Genomic DNA, 21056 nt, shown 5'->3' on the forward strand with positions numbered 1-21056 from the left:
GTGAGATTTGGGAAGGTGTCTGGACACTTCCCATTGCTAGGTGGATGACAGTAGTGATAGCTGTAGACACGCATCATAGAATTAAGAACCTAGGTGTTCTTCAGCTGCCTCTTTAGACTCACTTTTAAATGATGAAGTTAGAAGTTCAGAGCCAGCTCCTCATCTCTTTTAAAGCATGTCTGGATCCTGTGTCAAGCCGTGTACTTGAAAGGATCACACCACTGAGGTTCTCAGTCGCCTTTTTTTTAAATCTAAAATTTGCACCACCTTATTGTAAGAAGCTGAAGAAATTCAGTCTGTTTAATTTGTCAAGAAAACTTCAAGAGGTGATGCCTTCATGGTTTGTGTGTGCCTACACAGGGACAGGATTTCTGACAAAAGTTTTCTTTCATCTAACAGATAAAAGGCATAAAAGTCAGTGGAAGGTGAAGTTAGAGAAATTCAGACCAGAAAAAAAATATCTTATTTTTCTGGCTCAGGATAGTAGTATTAGCTATAAAGATGCTGTAAAGTTATGGTCTAGGAGCAGGAACCAAACAGTAAAATTCCATAAATGTTGTTATGTAGGAGCTCAGAAGAGATGATCTTACTTGCACTGAAAACCTATTAATGAAAAACAAATGAAATTTAAACCCAAAATGACTGTAGTTGTAGAGTAGAGGGGAACTGTGGCACAGCTCACTTTTGCACTGAAAGCTGGAGGAAAGGCTGTGTGTGTTCTGGGAACAGGTGATGTATACTCAAATATACATCTGTGCGTTCCCATGTTTTTCTGCTCTGGGCTTCTTGAATAGCATTTTTGCCATGCAATGTTATAAACAAATCAATAAAAGAAAATAGGCACTTTCCTTATTTTATGATATATATTCCTACAGTGCTTCTAACAGGATTGTTAGAAACAAGAAAATGTTAACAGCAACTTGCCTCACATAAGGAACATCATTTTCTTGTTCCAACACAGTTGAAACATTTGCAGACCACATTCTTCTTAAATCACTTTTTCACTGATAGCAGAGTGTAATGGAGCTTTTCAGACTCTTCTTGTTACAAATTTTTGGATTAAAAAGTTTCCTATCAGTTACAGCACAGCAATAAGCACATTCAGTGAGGTGTGGGATAGGAGTGACTTCTTCCATTTCTGGGGGCAAGTAATATTTTATCATGCAGACTTCCTGCAATTTGGTATGCTGAGAGAAATTAATTTGACTGTTTACGATATTTAATTTTCAATAATTATTCAAGCATATATAACTACAGACATTTACAGTATGTAGTAAACAGATGGATTAGCAATTGTGCATGTAATTAGAAATTACACTTAAAATACAAAAGTGCATTTGAATATTCAGCTGCTTTTAAAATGAAAAAAGGTAGAAATGTAGCTCTGAGTGGCTTAGAAATGCTTTAAAGAAACTAGAGTCCGTGAAGTGCCCTTCATAAGTGAGTCCTTGCCATAAAATATGCACTGAATTGTAATTGCAAATTACATATACATTTTGTTTTTTAAAGATAAGACTAACTTGTTTCGATTCGGTGATCGTTTCGGTGCTGGTGTGATGTCAGGATGACCGCAAGATCATTTTTTGTACCCTTCAGGCCAAAACTTCCCCTCTGGTTGCTGCATCCGTGGCACACAGCGCTGTACCAGGGCAGTCCTTGGCTCCCTGCAGGCTCACGTATCTCAGCCCAGCTTCTTCTAGAGGTCCACTTGAGTCATGACACTTGAGAAATGATTTTAAGACAAGATAAATCTCTCCCAGAAATTGTGGAACTGTCAGGATGTGAATGTACCATAAATGAATAACAGCCCGATCTTATTACTTTAGAGTTTATCCTTTTCCCCACCTTGAATTTTGATGCAATCGTTCATTCTGTCTGGTCAAGATTGATTCGTAAGATAGGTGGCACAGCAACCACAGTAAAGTCGTCAAAAATACCAGTGAATGATTTTTAGGAGTGACTTGTGAGAAGCCATTTTAGATGCCTTTGGAGGTGCTTTGAATTTTGAAAGTTTAGATGGTCTTTGCTTTAGCCCAGAGAAGCTGTGGATGCCCCATCCCTGGAGGTGTTCAAGGCCAGGCTGGATGGGGCTTTGGGTAGCGTGGTCTGGTGGGAGGTGTCCCTGCCCATGGCAGGGGGTTGGAGCTGGGTGGGCTTTAAGGTCCCTTCCAACCCAAACCATTCTGTGATTCTGTTTCTATGAAAATACTGCTGCCCAGTTTTACATGTGGTCTTATAATGCAGCCCATGGGCTAAACGCTTTGGCACTTACACTGTTAGTTTAGGTCTAACTCAGTTCTGGTATAGAAGCCCATCTTCTTTTTCTTTAATCTTAAAAAAAAAAAAAAGGAAAAAAAAAAAAGGAAAAATAAAGTCCCACTCCTTTGTCTCATGGCTGCTTAAAAAAAAAAAAAAAAAAAAAAAAGTGACTGTAACTGTGCTGTAACACCTACAAGGAATGAGTTTTATCCTGCTCACAGTGAAGTCAATGGGATTTCTGCCATTGCCGCAGATGGGTGTGGGATTGAACCCTTAGTGATTGTCTGAGTGTGAAATGAGAAAATATATTTAGCTGGGCTTATATGAGACTATTAGATACAAATACTCATCTAAGATAATGGTTGTAGCTAATCTCTGTGGCCTTCCAGTGTATTGACCATAAAGTATGTCATGAGTATGGAATAACCCATTCCCCCATATCTGTCTCTTCCCTTTCAGGGGATTGTAACAAAACACAGAAAAAAATGCAAATCTTTGAATTCTCTGCCTATAGAAATTTACTGCATTTAAGGAATTATTTTAGCTTCAGGAAAAAAAATTAATGGGTTGAAGATGATACTTCTGTTGCTATAGTTGTAATCCCATTATTTTTGTATTATACTACTGTTTTTGATACTGTGTTCTATTTATTTATTTATTTGCTGATGGAAGTGATTTTTTCCCAGACCTTCCAGCATAGTGCATGAGAGCCCCTCTGTTTTTCCTGCTTACATTATTTTCTGGTTTAGAGGTGGAAGCAGAGGTTTCTCAGTGTGATAGAGTAGTGAATGAACAGATTCATAGTCATAAGGTCAGAGGGGTTATTAGAACACCTGCTCTGACCCCATGCACAGTTCAAGTTGTGGAAAATCACCTAATTACTCCTACACTGACACATCTAACTGGTGTTTGACTGAAGCCTATATTCCAGGAAGATATTGATTTAAAGGCTACAAGACCTTTTTTTTTTTCCTGATGCTTATCTCCTTCATTCTTTGAAATCATTCTGCTTTATTTTTCACTTGAATTTGTCTGCCTTTTCTTTCCAGCTGTTGCCTTTGGTTTTACCTTTCTCTACTGGAATAAAGAGCCCTTTACTCCCTTGTAATTTCTCCCTTTGCAGGTACTTATGTGCATTAATCCAATTATTAATTAATTACACATGGTATAGTTCTTTAATGCAGAGAGGGGGAAAGAAACACTGATTTAATTAGTGCCAGATTGTAATTGACTTCCATGTAAGGAAAACATAGGTTCTTCTGCTTCCATAAAGCTGTGGTCACAGTACAGCAGTGACCTCCAAAGTCCTTCCTCTCCAAGTCCCAGCATGCAGGATAGACCAGGGTCAGGTGTGAATGTGAGAGTCCAAAGTAGCTCCCAGAACCTCCCCAACATGAGCAGCAGCAGCTGCCACTGCAGCAGAGGAGACGTGCCAGGTTATCGTTCACAAAAATTATTGCTTGTGTCTCTGGCTTCCACGGTAAGCTGATAGCTGCTTAATTTCTTTTCAGGGTAGATAGGAAGTGAATGCATATGGTTTAGTCATTTGTCATCCACTGTGTGCATTGCCTCCCTCCCCAAGGGCAAATCACTGAGTTATTCTTACGTCTACAGATGAAAGTTTTGGGGGCTTTTGTGTGTGTGTGTTTTAGTTTTTGCAGCTTTTTTTTCCCCACCCCAATTAATGCTTCACTTAGTGTTGAAAGCTAGAAAAATTGGTACTGCATCTGAACACACAGGAAACATTCTGGGGGCACAGAACCTAGACAGATACTAGCTTTCTGTGCTTCATAGAATGGATTTAAAGGAAAAGGGATTAAAAAAACACAAGTTCTGGAATTTCTGAAATGTATGACAGAAGCTTATCGAAATTCCCATTTGCTTCTACTTTGTTACCACTGCCTTCAGGTTTGCACGCACTGGAAGCCTGACCGATGTGGGTTTATCGATCACAATCAATGCATGTTGCAGCAGGGAAGCAAGGTCTGACCCAGGTGCTTATAACCCTGCGGTCACACATTTGTCCCCCAAAGCACCAGTGCTGCAGTTCGGGCTGTTGCTTGGTGCTTTCCCATCAAGCCATCGGCTCCGTTGTGTGTACAGAGCGATGCTCGCTTTGTTACCCGTAAGCAAAATGTGGCTATTGGCACAGAAACAAATCAGTGGGAGTCATGTTTTTGAGAAATGGGGCTCTAGGGATAAGTGGTTTGCCTTAGGTGATGCAGGAAAGCTGTGACAGGGTCGCAAGTTTGAACTCAGCTCCTCTAAACTCCAGCTAAAAGTCTGAATTGCAAGATGCTGCATCTTGTTTCCTCTAACGTGTTGCCAGTTAATTCATTTGTGTCTTAACAGTTCTTTGTTGATGTGAAGTGTGGTGTAATTAAGGCCTGGATCCCCTCCTTAGCTCTGCCATAAGGCTCCTGCCTGATTCGGAAATGCCTCTCGGGGCAGCTTGCTCTGTACAGAGGTCAGGGCTGCGTCCCAGCCAGCTGACTTCATGCCAGCTGGACAGGGCTGGTGGCCACGCGCAGAAAGAAATCGTGACTCAGCCCCCAAGAAGATACTGTGACTGTTTTAGAGAATGGGAGTATCTGAAGCACAAAAAGAAAATACATTTTTGTTGTTTTCATTTGCCTTCTGTCTTAGAGTAGACTGAACAGATTTTCCAACTTTGGTTCCACAAATATAGCTTTTTTTCTGGGGATTGTTTTCATTTTGTTTCTTGTAAATGAAAGCTGAGAGTCTCTTGCAATTACAACAGTCTCAAGACCTGGAACTTCAGTTAAAATACTGAGTGTCAAGGAAGGGATGATAAATCCTTGACAGGACCCATACTGAGCTCAGACTTACATGAAGAGAAGTATATATCTGGTGACCACTTCTGTGCCTGGCTCCTTGCAATGAAATTCTGTTGAGCACAACTTTATGACTGCGAGCACTGGCAGTAATGATCCCCTTCTTCCTTGCAGTGGTCTTGTGTGAGTTATTTCATTACCGCCTGTAATGTGCTTTGAGACCTTGGATTGAAGAGCAGGGTGATTATTATGGTAGTTTAATAATATTGTTTAGAAGAATATAATATGCTGCGGCACTGGATTTCACTAAAATGCAATCTGCATTCAGTGTAAATGCTCTCCATCACCAAAGTCAACCCGCAGAGTCAAAGTCACACCTGGCATTGCTGCTGCTCCATCTTCAGCCTCTCAGGGTGCAGCGTGGTGACCTTCAGGTCTTGGCCCTGCTGTAGGACACAGCTCCAGCCCTGGTTTTGCTCACTGGTCCTGCACTTTCACTGAGACCTTCACCTGCTTGTAGGGCTCCCTGGTACAGTGTAGGGTGATTTGCCTCAGGCTGCTGTACCTGTTCTCTGTTTTCCATCCATGCCTGGTTTTGTACCGCTTGCTGCAGAAAGCCTACCTTGATACCCTTTGGGTCATCCCTGTTGTTGACTCCAGTTCTTTACAGATTTTTATGATTGCTTTCAAAGGTGTTAAAAAGTGTGGCTTTACTCTCAGTGATGATCACCTGTTACAGCCTGCTCTCTTCCCAATGCCTGAGCCCAAAGCAACACATGGTGCCCTAGGTTTCAAGGCTGGAAGGAGCTGCTGTGATTTGATACAACCAGTTAAGGAAAATGCAGTTTCTGTTTTGGGAGCTGGAGGGGAGCAAGGGTGTTTCATTGCCTGCAGGGCCCAAACCTTCAGGGCTGAACCCCTGGTCCTGCTCTGCCACCTCCAACGCAGCCCCTGCTCTACAGAGATGGCAGCAAAGGGCTGGGGGCCTGCTCGCTCTCAGGGCTCTGTGCCCATGCCCCTGCCAGCCCTCCAAGTCCATCAGCTCATTCCCATTCTCACCAAGTTTTGCAGACCTTGCAGTATCACTCAGTATCTGGAGAAGTGCAAATTTCAAAATATCATGTAAGTGGAATGAGCTTTTTCCATCCGGTTCTGTGACCTTTTATATACTGTGCAACTTTCAAGACTATTCTGTCCTTGGTGTGCGTTTTTTATCTCTTTTTGATCAAAGGCAGAGGTGAGGTTATTAAAAGATACCATTTGCTGCTTAAATTGGTGCCTGAAATACTGTAGTGTCTGTACTGTAGTGTATATTAAATTGCATTATGCTCTGTTGTTTTCAGATTTTTGCATCATCTTTTAATGCCACAGCATCTGAATACCTTTCAAAATTCATGAACCACTCCATTTAACATCTCCAGGAAGATAGAGGCTTATTTTGAATTACAAGTAATATTAATATACTGTTCAATACCCCAGTTGGATTAGAGCTTGTGTAAACCAAAAGCCTTAAAGAACTCTTCAGTTTCCCTCTGAAATGAAAGCACAGAGAGAAAGCCCTCCAGAGGGCAGTTCTTCCCATTACGGTTTTAGTTAGAAGGGGGTAAATGGCTCTTTGAAGGTGCTAATGAAAGAGCTTGGGTGCTTTAACACAGCTGTTTGGAGTCTTACCATGAGCATGGCAGAATAAGTGGCTCCAGATCAGGACAAGATGAGAAAGGAGAGGGAAGGAATTTATACAACTCTGCGTCTTTTGTCCTGCTGTGCCCTGTCACCCACCACTGCTGGGTGCCACAGGACAGGTAGCATGAGAAGGCCCTTTACTCTCCTTTCCCTTTCCTTTCTAACTTAGCTCAGCAATGCTTTCAGTAAAGGGAGAGGAAAAAGAGGTGGGAAATTATACACACGTACATATATACATGTATTTTGGCATCCAGCCTGTTTCCATATTTTGCTTACGCTGGGTCTGGAAGAATTAATTTTGGTCCACATCTGGGGCCTCTGAGGGCTGTCATAGTATAAATTATGAAAATGGCGAAGCTGGTCTTTTCCACCAAAGAAATCATGTAGGTTTTTTCCCTTACTTGGTCACAGAAAATGAGAAATGACAAGAAGCTTTCAGATTTGGCTTTTCAGATTGATTCCTGACTGTACATGTCATGCGATACACATAAATGCAGCTTAACGATAAATTCCGAAGGGAAAGGAAGTATTAGGGGGGGTGAATTTGAAAATGCAACATCTTTGCCATCCAGCTACATGCCAGAATGTCATTTTTGACTGATTGTCATCTAGTAACAATTAAACATCTTCAACCTTTACAACCTCCACTGATTTGGCGCATTAATGAGAAAAGTAAAATGGAGAGTGCATCCTTCTGAAGAGGTTGCATAGAAAAAAAAAAGATACTGAGATTTACCAAGTTTTAATTTACATAGCAAATCCGGTTGATACTTAAATTGTCTTTCAGAAGGCAGTTTCTGGAGAAAGAATATTCTTCTGATGTTACTTAAGGATTAGAAATCAAAGCTAAGAGGAATAATACAATGCCAGGCATTGGTGGCTTTTTTTTTTTTTTCTTGTGTATTTAAACCAAATCTTAATACAATTGAAAAAGTACAATTTTAATTACAAAATAATACCTTTTTTTAACATAATACCATTGAGATGTGTAGCTGTAGTTTTACAGGTAAGCAGGAAATTTTATATTTTTGGGGACATCAGAAAATTAGGATTGAATTTCACCATTCTGGCCTGGTTTTCCTTGTTCTCAGTAGAAAGAAAAAAAAATGTTGCCACGTGGGCTGAAAAGTAATCTGCAGTGACTAATCGACTGCAAACGTACACCACTCGGGTATTGAAGCAGATAAAATTGCTAGTCATTTTTTAAATCGAGGGCTCAATATTTTTTCTTCACAGTTGTTCTGGGCTCCAGCAAGCGCTTACTATTCAGAAGTCGTTAAGGAGGAACACATTCTAGCCATCGCGAAGAGCAGATTGATCAGTTTTAGCTTTTCCTTTAAGGATGAACAAAAGAGCTATACATTTTGTGTATTATAATGATCTTCTGAAATGAGGCCGTGTTATTTTCCTGAGTCTGCAAGTGTTCAGTCTGTTCTGCCTCTGCTGCAGCTGTTGCGGTATAAATAGGCTGTGTGGGTTTTTCGAGGAGTCTGGCTGTGAAGTCTCTCACAGACCATAACATCTTCGACACTGCAGTTTTGAAGTGATTCCCAGGGGAAGCATTGCGGGCAGGGAGCAGAGCTGGGGCCGGGTGGCCACATGCAGCAGCCAAGAGGAGAAGGGACTGAGGTGGTGGAGACTGTCCACACCTGCAGCAGCCCGACGTTTGGAGAAGAAATTGTAAAACCCCTTGGCTTTTGTAGTAGAGAGATGCTCAGTTGCATTCCCTGACTTGTCAGGGACGTGTGTAACAAAGGAGAATCTCTGTGCCGGTGCAAAGAGACGCTCTATCTATAAACTTGGGACAGTGCTGGTTAGCAATTGTCTTGCACCTTAGCCTCAGCTTCGTCAGACATCTGTGGTTTTCTAAAAACAAAACAAGCACTATATATTACATTTAGCACCTCTAGGCAAAGGCTGGGGGAGCAAAGTCCCTCCCACTGTAAGCAAAGAGCAGGTTCAGGACTACCTGGTGAAGCTGAACAGGTACAGGTCTGTGGGGCCTGATGCCATGCATCCCAGGGTCCTGGGGGAACTGGCTGATGGAGGTGCCAAGCCTCTTTCCATCCTATTTGAGAAGTCCTGGCCATCAGGTGAAGTCCCTGGTGACTGGAAAAAGGGAAACATCACTCCCATTTTTTAAAAGGGTAGAAAGGAGGACCTAGGAAACTACAGAGATGAGTGAGCCTCACCTCTGTGCCAGGCAAAATCATGGAAAAGATCCTCCTGGAAGCAATGTCAAAGGACATGTAGGACAAGGAGGTGATCCGAGACAGCCAACATTGCTTCACTGAGGGCCAATCATGCCTGACTAATCTGGTGGCCTTCTCTGGTCTCCTAATTGGAGAAAGATGGATTTGATGGGTGGACCATTCAATGGATAAGGAGTTGGCTGGATGGCTACATCCAGAGTTGCAGTAAACAGCTCCAGGTGGAGGCTGGTGACAAGCGGTGTCCCTCAAGGGTCTGTCTTGTGACTGGTGCTGTTTAATATCTTTATTAATGGCACAGACAGTGGGGTTGAGTGCACCCTCAGTAAGTCTGCCAATAATACTGATCTGAGTGGTGCAGTCAATACAACAGAAGGAAGGGATGCCGCCCAAAGGGACAAGCTTGAGAACTAGGCCCATGTGAACCTAATGAGGTTCAACAAGTCCACGTGCAAGGTGCTGCACCTATGTTAGGGAAATCCCAGACATGAGCACAGTCTGGGAGAAGAACTCATTGAGAGCAGCCCTGCAGAGAAGGACTTGGGGGTTCTGGTGGACGAAAAGTTCCACATGAGCCAGCAGTGGGTGCTTGCAGCCCAGAAGGCCAACTGCATCCTGGGCTGCATTAACGGAGGAGTGTCCAGCAGGGGAGGGAGGCAGTTGTCCTCCTCTGCTCTGCCCTTGTGAGGCCCCCCCTGGAGTGCTGTGTCCAGTTCTAGGACCCTCAGCACAAGAAGGATCTGGAGCTGTTAGCTTAGGTCCAGAGGAGGGCCACAAGGATGATCAGAGGGCTGGAGCACCTCTCCTGTGAAGACAGGCTGAGGGAGTTGGGGTTGTTCAGCCTGGAAAAGAGAAGGCTCTGGGGTGACCTTACAGCAGCCTGGCAGTACCTAAAGGGGGCTACAGGAAAGCTGGGGAGGGACTCTTTGTCAGGGGGTGTAGGGAGAGGACATGGAGGAATGGCTTTAACCTAAAAGAGGGGAGATTCAGATTAGAGGTTAGGAAGGTGGTGAGGCAGTGGGATAGGTTGCCTGGAGAACCTGTGGATGCCCCATCCCTGGAGGTGTTCAAGGCCAGGCTGGATGGGGCTTTGAGCAAGTGGTGTGGTGGGAGGTGTGAGTTGGAACCAAATGATCTTGAAGGTCCCTTCCAACTCAAGCTATTCTGTGATGATTCTGTGATTTACTATCTTAACTTCTGGGCTGTAACCACATGACTCCATTAACATAGTTTCTTCAATGCTCATATGAATTGTGTGTCAAAGGCCATAAAGTTTTAAATCATGTTATGCTGATAAAACTCAGCCAGCCAGTCAGCACTTAACTAGCGACATGGGGAGCATTGCAGAGTCTGGCTAAGTGAGGCTGTGTAGGTGTAGGCATAAGGTGCGGGCTGACATCCAAACACTGCACAAACTGCTGTTGTTCAGGGTTCTGGATCAGGCTTAACATTTTCAAAAATACCACACAGCAAGTGCCTCAGCATCGTCTGTGTGCATAGGTGTGGGGAGAAGAAAGCCAGGAGATGAGTGATAGACGGGAAGGTTTGGTGATGGGAAAGGTGTGTGGTGGAGAGGAAGCGTTTATAATCTTCCATACAAAACACAAGCAGCTTGGTAGCAGCTGGGACAGCGTCCCAGTACTATGAACTCAGAGCAGACAGTGCAGGAGAAGCAGATCCACCCTGGGCTCTCTTTGTTCCCATTGTGGTGCAGAATAAGTTAAAGATGGAGAAGACTCTGAAGAAGGGAGATGGGGAATGTCTGCTAACTTTCATGTTGTGAGGTCCAGGGGCTGTAATCAGAAATCAGTGAAAACGAGAAGAGAGATTACCAGCCCACCCCATGTGTTTTATTGCTTACATTTGCTTACAAATCGTGTGCTGCTTAGAGCAACCTCATAGTTTCTGAATTCTCCAGGTTGGCCATACTGATAACACTGCATTGTGGTTTTCTCTTGTGCTGCCTCTGCATGCTGAAAGCAACCCTCTCCTGGTATTAAAACCTAAAATGAATGTCTTGAACCTGAGTCCCAGTATTGTACTTCGGTTGATCAAAATTACTGCTGGGATTACAAAGAACAAGGAGTGCAGCTTCAGAGTGCTCTCAAGTAGCTTTCCTCAGCTCCACAGTAAGCTGTTAGGAGGTGGATTAATGACGAACAATATAGGTTTGCATAGTACTTTTGAACAAGATATAAAGAGACAGTAAAACACAGGAAGGAGAACTCTGTGAGTCATTGGTCATTTTTTATGCTGTCAAGTACTTTAGTACAAATCACATACAGTTGGAGCTTTTTTCTGAACGGCCCCTAGACATAATTGGTGAAGATGTCTCTCAAGGCAAGTTTAATAAAAGGGCAAACTTCTCATTTTCCCAGTGTTGACATTGACCAAAACATCCTGAAATCCTTGCAGAAGAGCAGAGCCTGATTAATGTCTCTGTGACAAGGTGAAGGAGGTTAGCAGAGGCTGAGCCTGCTCGTCAGTCTGTCATTATGACACCTTGTCACGCACACACGTGCCACAAAGAGCTCTCCAGCGTTGTTTTGCTCCACATTAAGTTTGTGTTTGAGGTTTTTCTCCACTGGGAAATCTGGAAATAAAGATCTGCTCACTTAGTTGTGCTAACAGACATAAAAAGCAGATTGTCTACATGTATGCTTTGTGGCAGAAGAGACGGTGTATGGGGCTTCAAACTATTCTGTCTCATTCCTTCTTCATAACAAAAAGATTTTGGGTGTGCAAAGAGAGGTTTAGTTTGGATGTTAAGACGAATTTCTGCATGGAGAAGTTGGTCAAGCATTGGAACAGGCTGCCCGGGGAAGTGGTGGAGTCCCCATCCCTGGAAGTATTTTAGAGACATGTGAACGTGGCACTAAGGGACACGGTTTAGTGATGACACTTGGAAGGTCACACAGCAGGTTGGACTTAAATGTCTTTTCCAACCTAAGTGAGTCTATGATTCTACCTCTGTAGGATCTTTTCATAAAAACATATATATATATGTTTTTTTTTTTCTTGGACAATCTTCCATCACACAGTATATAGTTTAGCATTCTGGAACAAACCACTTCGGGCTGGCCCTGAATGAGAGAAAATAAGGCATTCCATATTTAAAAAGCATCAATTTTGTGATACTCAGCAGAAAAGTCAGTGAAGTCACAGCATATACATTAACTGCTTTTTTTTTTTATTATTATTGCTATTTTTCCCTTTTTATATATATTATAACTCTTTGGTTATCTGGGTTTGAGAGAAAACTTCTTATAGGTCATTTCTTTTACAGAACCAACCATATTTGTGGCACTTTAATTCTAATGCTACAGGTTCACTAGGACTGGGGGTGTGGATACAGATGAGATGCACTGCATAAACTATAGCCTGCCTGGATCTTGTCATATATTAAACTAATATTTAATTTAATCTTACCAGAAAAAAAAAATACTTAGTGTGTTCACTGCTGTATTTTTGTAGCATAAGATGAAAGATATGAATTGTTTTACATTGAAGTTAACCTGGCAGTCTGGTGCCAAAAGGTCACCGGGGAAGAATCTTTCTCACTTGTAGTTGTATTTTGTGAGAAACAGCTTTGTAAAATTCATTGTTCAACAGGACATCGGAATACTGTCACATTATTTTTATATGGAGAAAGAGCCACTGTATCCTGGATTCATTGCCATACACATTTAAAATGTCTATGCACACCTCTCCCTGTTTATTATTGTTTTCATCCTTGTTGCTGTGTTTATCTTAAGGTTCTCAGATTTGACTTTTATTAACTGCTACAAGGCAGCACCCAAAAGACATACCTTATACTGCAGCATTTGAACTGCTCAAGGAGAGGCACAAGCTCTCCAGTATAAAAGGAATGTCTAAATCTTAGAGACAGTTTGCCTGAGGCTTTCAAAAAAAATATTCCCCAGGTGCCGGCACATAGAAAATACCAACAACTCCTGGAGAGAAAGCAGAGCGCATATGCACATTATTCTCAACTCAAGTTTGTACGAGGATAAAGGAGAGGAGGATCCAATAAAAACACTCCTGTGAATAAGCTGGAGTCTGCTGCTGTAGATAAGTTTTTTTGGAAAGGCGTGCAGCGTAGTACGAGGAGCAGTTCTGCATGGGTGATGTTTCTAGTGCAGGCAATGCTGTTAGGAAAGTAGGGCATTTTGAGCATATGAAAGAGAGAGGTGTGCTTGGCTTCATTAGAGATTCTAGTCACTTCCTTAGTACAAGACAAGATAGACAATGTATTTTGCATGTTAAGTCACTTTAGTCGTTCCCTATGTATTTCACATATAGGTTGAAACAATTTTTTTTCTTTAAACAAAGGTATCTGTGCAAGACAGTTACGTCTTTGAGATTGTACTTTAACAAGAGAGCTAAATGGTGGAATTACTCTAGATTTGCTTTGGGCTCTGTTTTAAGAAAGGTCTTTTCACCTACAGCATCATTTTCTCTGCTATCATTATTAGACTATTTCAAAAATGACTAATGCGTTTTCTCTCAAAGGTAGTCTCAACCAGAAGTGCTGTTCATAGCTTTTCCCACTGTGGTACATGGTACCTTTTCTACAGGTTTCCATATCACAAATTTATTTAGTCTTAGTTTTTTTTTTTATAAGGCTACTACCTCCCAATCCAGAATTCAGTTTTCTGTAACCTGGAGTGTTTGGTAGCAGTCTTCAACAAAAGCTACAAAGATGCCTCCAGGAATTTCAGGCCAGTAAACCTAAAACAGCAGTTAGTGTAGTACATACTAGCAGTGGAGTAGTAGCATAGTGTAGCTTTTGTAAAGGATACCAATGTCTCCAGAACCAATGTGGCATTCTACAAATGAATTGGGTAGCCCAATTGATAAAGTGTATTGAGTTTTTTCGAAGGCGTTCTAAAAGGCCTTTCACTGACATCTGTTAGAAGCCCAAAGTAGTAAAGCTTTTTTTTTTTTTTTTTGTCCACATAAGGGTTTCTTCAACACAGTGGTATTTTTGTCATTCTGGAAAAGTGGGTGGAAATGCAGGCTACATTTAGTATTTAGGTCCTTTAGTATCTAGAGTAAGGATGCCAATAGGATCTTCAAATTCTTTTTCACCAAAATCTTTTCTTTTTTTTTTTCTTTTTCTCATTCACTTATTCTGCAAAGTCTGACTTGTGGTTCTCAGAGGCAGCCACCAAGGTCTGTAATGTCATGTCCAGAGCAATAACAGTTGTATCAGTTCCTTGAAGAGAGGTTCTGTCCTGTGGCTTTGAGCTGGCTATCTCACCCTCTAGGATGGGCTCCAGGAACAAGACAGGGTAAGACATGGTCAGGATCTGAGAGCTTTTTAGGAGAATGGAAAACCATTACATTTGTCTTTACAGTGTCTTTTCCATAAAAGTTATATTTTACAACTGCAGAAAATCGGGATAAAGAGAAGGAAGTTTTTCATCTCTGCTTACCTGCTTATCTTCTTACCTGCTTGAAAAAAGGAACTCGTGGTCTGTCTTTGCACTTTGAGTTCGTACCATGAGAGGGTTTGTTCTTTCAATTTGAATACACAATTTCCCACCAAAGCAAAAAAACTGCAGAGTAATCTTTCTTACTGGAATCATGTTTCTTACCATAACTTTATTTAGGGTTGTCCCAGTTTGTGGCTGAAGCTAAATACAAAAGAAGAAACAAGAAACAGCAGAGGAGGCTAATGTATCTCCCCACTGAATGTTTTAAAAATCAATAAATAGAACAAAATCTCCTTTCTGTGGGAAAGTGATTTGTATATTCTGATCTAAGGGTTTTAAATCTCTTCAGCTGTGTTTGTACTTACAGAGAAAGAAATTTGATTTCATTATTGCAAAAGGAGAGTGTGCAATAAATGTGGGTTGAATATAGCATGGTTCCTGAAAACAGAATTCTCTACTGACTGCAAATTGGTGTAACTCAGATGATTCAGTTAGGATTATATGTCTTAAAGGTCAGCATAGAATTCGTCTCTTGCATTATTAATGACTGAATAGCAAAAGTGGGGAAAAACAGTAATAAAAAAAGATGCTGTGTTATATATATATATATATGTAGACATTACTCAGTTCTTTGTAAGTTAAGGAAAAAAAAGGAAAGTGCTTGAGAAAAAATGGGAATAACACATACTTAGGAATATTCTTGTCTGATACAGCTCTGTCATTTGTGTTTTAGACATATAATTGGATGTATTATTCTGAATTAGTGCAAGGAAAAGCTCAATATTGCTAGTACTTTACATTAAAAATGCAATTTTCAGTCCCATTAATAATGCAGAGTATTCTATAGAATGTGCTGATGGCAGGGACGGTTGATAAGTACAGTTAATAACTCAAGATAAATGTAACTAAATATGTAAGCCTTATTAAAACTCAGAAATGCCATCCTGAGAGTGACTTTTAAATTATCAGGACTGATCCCTTTCATTTTATCCAGATCTGACCACATTTTGAGTCGAAAAGAAGTATGGTGATGACCAGAGATCCTAAAAGCAGAGGCAGTGGAGCAGCCATGCTGCTGTTTCCCTTACACTTGATGCTCGGCAGTCCTCCCAGAAGTTTAGATCTGACACAATTTAAAAAGTCAAGAAGTCCCAGTCCGGAAGAGAGGCAGCAATTACTGCTGTCTTTCAGAATGAGTACAATCATTATATTCCAGTATTATAATTAGTAGCATTGCTGAACACAATGCGTTACATTTTCCAAACAGCCCTTACACCCTGTGATTGTGTTTAAAAAAAACACCAGCAGTTGTTTGTGCCCTCTGACTGCATTGGTTCTGCACACAATTAATAGGTTAATAAGCAGAGAGCTGTATGAAATCTTCATTTTGAGGTGAGGGAAGTGTGCTTTATTTGATTTGGTTGTTTTTTACAACACAGATCCAGATTTGGAGCAGAATCAGTCTTGTCATGAAACATCAGCTGCTTACATCCCGTTATTATGTTGTTGTTTTCCTCACGTCAGTCATTTTCTCTGCAGCAGCTTAAGATAAGGCACAGTTGTGTCTTCTCTTGTTAATGACTTCTGAGCTGTTTTGAATCCTCACCCATTGCACAATCCAGTAAAAACTTTACACACACGCAGAAAAACCACTCGAAATTTCCAGCATAAAGACAACTAACATGTGAATGAGAATTGGCTTTTTTTTTTTTCCCACTTAATTCTTTTGGTAGTAGCAATTATGCCACATTTGTTCAGTAGCACACATTAAGCAAGACCGGTGGCCTCTGTGCCCCTTCCCATGTTTTGCTGCTTCCATTTGCTCAGTGCTCAGGGCAGGGGCATTAAAATACTAAGTACCTTGAACTCAACTGGTAAATATTCAAACAGAAGTATGGTGCATCATTAAGTACAATTAACCACATTTGCATTTTAAATGCCTGCAGTGGGCTGTGGGTGCTGTTAGGAGGATGCTCTCTGCCTGAGAAGAGCCCCTTGTTGCCCAGGGAGAAGGCTGTGGGGTCCCTTGGCTGCAGCCTGCCCACAGGGCACCGAAATGGGCTCACCCCACTGGGATGGCTTGCTTCATGTGGCCTCCCCTGGCTCTGAGCTGGGATACACTGAGTGCAAGCCAGAACACATCTGTGCAAATCCTGTAATACGCCTTATTCACCATGTCACTCTGATGACCAGCATGATCCCAATCTATTCACAATCTGTGAAACTGATATATTGATATTTGGTACTGAATGGATTCAGCCAGCTTCCTGTAAGATGAGTAGTAAATTTCTGTGAAGTTCCCTAACACCCCTGTATTACAAATGCCTAAAAAGCGATATACTTGTTGATGCCTCACATAGCAGCATAATCACAGAAGAGCAAGGATATCTTGCATAATGAATCTGTTTATACACTGATCTCATTGCCATTTTCTTCTCTCTCCTAGAGCAATCCAGTAATGTTTACATGCTGACAGATACGATTGTCAGTGTCATGATCTTTGCATAAATTTGGTAGCAAACACATCCCAAATCTACCAAAATGTTCAAACTTCTCGTGTGCCTCTTGCTCAGGCTATAGGAGAGACATAGGAGAGCTCCCATTCCCAGAGCATCACATGTGGCAGATGGGCTCATGTTCCTGAGCACTGCCCTCTGACAAAGCTAAAAATTCCTCCATGTTCAGAGCAGGTCCTGTCCCCAAATGGCTGGATGTCACCAAGTCAGTGAATGGAACCATTTCTTTTTAGTCTGAGCCTTTACTTTAGTTTTCTTTTTAGTGTTGCATTTGATTGTGTTTTTTTTTGTTTTGTTTTGTTTTGTTTTTTCCTGGTAGTTCACTTTGGTGTCCTGTTCTGCAGAAACATGTTTGAAGTACAAAAAGGAAGAAAATGGCTTTGTCTAAGTGTCAGACTAGATTAGAGAGGCACAGACTGAGATTCACAAAAACTGAAATTCTGAGACAGACTGTGGCTAGAAACCAGCAACTCAACTTGCTGACGAACATTTCATTGACCTAATAAATCAGTTAGCTTTTATTGCATATTTCCTACAATTAATCTATCAATTCTTAGTAAGTAACACATAACTTTCAAAAATTGTTTATGGACTTGGTAATTGAATTCTAGTTTGCCTCCCAGTGTGACTTGATACAGGAGTAAAATATAAAGTGAAGTAATAAAAATAATCTAGCAAATATAAAATTCTCAAATTTAGCATAATAAGGCATAGAACTTCTCTAAAATATGTGCAGATTTAACATACAGTCCTGGTTAGAAAAATGTGCCCAATCTAGAGTAGTTACAGTTTAGTCACAAGTTAGTGTATTTTAATGGTTACCAGTCACTGGACCAAAACTCACTTTAGGGAAATACATAAAAAGTGCTGCTGCAAAACAAGATTAGAATTGATTATTTAAATGAATTGTTCCCTCTTGCTGATTTAAATCACGATTAAAATGGGTGATATAAGTCACTTCTATTTAGATAGTTTTGACCACTTTGGAGACTGGCAGTTCAAGTCCAGAGACATTATTGACATTATTTCCTCTCCCACAATGACAGAACTGCCTCTAGTTAACCACAATTACATTTCTGAGTCCTCTTCCCTTCACTAGTTGTTCGAGGATGTTTTTTTTCTCCCTCTGCTTATACAGAGTACATTTATAGCACGTTATCTAATTACCGTTTCCTTTGGCCTCTCTATTCACCCTGCGTATTGATTTTTTTTTGTCTGAAATGTCTTTTGTTTCATTTGTCCTTCCTCACTATAGTGATGCCTTCCTTGACAACTCTTCCCAGCTCTGTGTAGGAGGAGGGTATTGACAGATGTAAATACTACAGCTGCTGTGGTTAATGAATTACTCTCATCAGCAGAGCATGGTGATCGACATCGAATGCTCTTGACTCATTACAATGCAAAAATCACCATGAGGGTAGCTGAAGTTTGCATGCTTTCCTTCGCACTTGCAGCAGGGATGGAGCATGCACTCAGTACGTTACTGTTGGTCTGTAATAAGTCTTTAAACTGCAGTAATTTTTTTGATTGCCCCCACCTTGCTTATGGCTGTCTTTCTGTCCTTCTGTCTCACAATTCAGCACGACAATATATGGTATTGTCTGGCTTTGTACAATAAAAGTTTTGTGTTACCTTTTCAGTTTCATTACAGGGAATAATCTTATGCAGCTGGATAATTCTTTTAGTCATTGCAAACAGAAGACATGAGAGCTTTCATTGTAACCCAGAGGTTAATCTCCATCAAACCATTACTGAAAATACAAGAGATCATAATGAAATCTTTGGTTTCCTGAATATCAGTTGCCTAAAGCCTCAAAGAATGAATACGAGAAGCTCCTTGACTGACTTTAAAGAGGTAGAAAATGCACAGATTTTGTTCAGTCAGACATCCAAGGTTATTTTTTCTTTTTTTTGGAACAATCATAATTCTTCTAATAAGTAAATTTGGTGATGTGTAATGCAAAGGGGAATGTAAAATGTGCTGTCCTGTCTTCTTTATACTTCTGTTTCAAACCTATCAAAGAGCAATAATGGCACTCCTGAGATTAAGGACATTCAGAAGGTTATTGATATATCTCATCACATATTGTAAGGCTGTGGGGTAGTTTTATAGGATGGCTGTAGTTCAGTTTTTTAGTAGTATCTAGCCCTAATGAGTAGTAAGTGGAGTTTCCTAAAGGAAAGGGCATTTCTGAAAGAAAACAAACAAAAAAGACTTACAGCTTAAAGAACCAATATTTTGCTGTCAGGGTCCCTAAAATAACCAAGGGACTGACCTACACTTTAAAGGATTTTTACATTAATGTCAGAAGGGATTGAGTCATTCTCCTTCAGCTAAACAAGTTGTGCATCCCCTCATACATCCTTAATAAAGAGAATCCTCAGTGGGGCCATTCATGTTTCCATCAGCTTCTGCATCAAGAACAATTTGTCATGCAAGGCAGCGTAAGTAAAGGAAATCAATCTCGCAGAAGCTAATGGGAGTGTAGAACTCCTATGCACCTACTCCAAAACAGGCTTTCTGCTAGCATTTGGGTGCTTCAGTCAATGGTTCGCTGTCCAGCGAATCACAGATCTGTCTGAAATGGAGGAAGAACACCTTGGAAAAAGAGGAGAGCTTTTACTGTAGTCTGTCTACACAACAACAAGTGGTATTTGTCAAGGTTTTGTACTACAGAGCACTTTTTTTTTTTTTTTTTAAGAAAAAAAAAAAGAAATGGGGTTTTCTCAGAAGTGTAATCAGGCAGCTATTGTATCAGATCCTTCCGTGTGTGCTTCTTAGGGAAAGTCCTGTTGCAGTGAAATGATGGATTAGCTGTGGCATTTAATTTAGTCTCTGAAGAGCAGCCATCAGGTTCAGGAGTTAGTTCCAGGAATGGCCAGGGCTTGCTTTGCTTCCTCAAAAGGAAGCAGCACACAGAGGTGCTCACCTCCTCTGCCCTCCTCTCATGGTGAGCCAGCAGAAGGGAGAAAGGATTCAGGTACTAGCTTCACCATGAAGTTAGGAAGAGACAGAATGGCCAGCTACTTCACTCAGAGTAATTCATAATGAACACACCAACAAATAGTCCATCCACACCTGGCAAATTCTTCACAATATATTTAAATTTGGAAGTTGAATTTTCTTACAGTAGCATTAGAAACTGGAAGAGTATGTGATCTTTTGCTGTTTATGGCTTCTTTTTTTTTTCTTCTTTCTGCTAGGTTTAGAGAAGGTCATTACTTGTGTCCTTAGGTCTGCTACTTACTGCTGCTGAAGATGATTCTGCTGTTTAAATTTAAGCAAAGTACCCAAACCAGTCTTTGTCAAGCTGGATAGAGGATATAAACTCAAGCAGGATAGACAGTGACACGTCTCCAAAAGACCTTGGGACCTGCAGGACGAATGTGTCTTCCCAGGTCCAAGAACCTCCTTTAATTTTTCTGTAAAGATACTTTGAGATGATCTGTTCAGAGGTGCTAACTAGCATTCCTGGTGATATACTGAACCAAGAGTTCCTGTTTAGAGTGAATATGGGCAGATTTCTTATATAAAAGTGCTTATTTCACTTACTCTTGTAGCTATTAATAACTTCATCAAGATTGCTCTTCAGGTTAAGCTTTCTGTAATGAAAAGTAACAAAAAAGTTTTTCAATAACAAAAAATCTGCTGACTTCCCAGGAAGTTACTCTGGATGCAAAGTTGCATTATGAGACGCACATTTATTTTCTGTTTCACTGATGAAATATAATTTGGGGGACAGACGAGTGCTTGTCTCTCCTCTTTGCTGGAGATGTCAACCTATGTCTTCAAGGTGTAGTCTTCTACGTATTTTCTGCTTTTAGTCAAATTTATCAGTCTGGAAATTAAACTTAGTTTTTTGAATTTGAGCTTCAGAAAAAAAAAAAAATGTATTCACTTAGAATCCCACAGTTTTATTTTTAAGCAGCAGTGACTCTTGGTCAGATCCATGAACCTCAGTCACTTGCCTTTCCAGCTATTAAATAACAAGCAGCCCTTTTTCTTCTCATGTTGGGAAGTTGATAGGCTTGACAGAGTATGGTTTAAAAGATATGGTTTACTCTTAGGTTCCTGAGGGTATTATCCTCTTTCAGGCAGGGTGATAGTACTAGAGCTTCCCAGAGCTGTTTTCAGAAATTCTGGTTATGTGAAGT

At 40.9% G+C, this 21056-nt stretch overlaps 1 protein-coding gene across 14 annotated transcripts in view; it reads left to right on the forward strand.

Moving 5' to 3' along the window:
• FAT3 (FAT atypical cadherin 3) overlaps positions 1-21056 on the forward strand; it is a 419137-nt gene that overhangs the window by 202499 nt on the left and 195582 nt on the right. The window lies entirely within an intron of this gene.

The sequence above is a fragment of the Anas acuta genome, chromosome 1 (assembly GCF_963932015.1).
Source record: "Anas acuta chromosome 1, bAnaAcu1.1, whole genome shotgun sequence".
Lineage (NCBI taxonomy): Eukaryota > Metazoa > Chordata > Aves > Anseriformes > Anatidae > Anas > Anas acuta.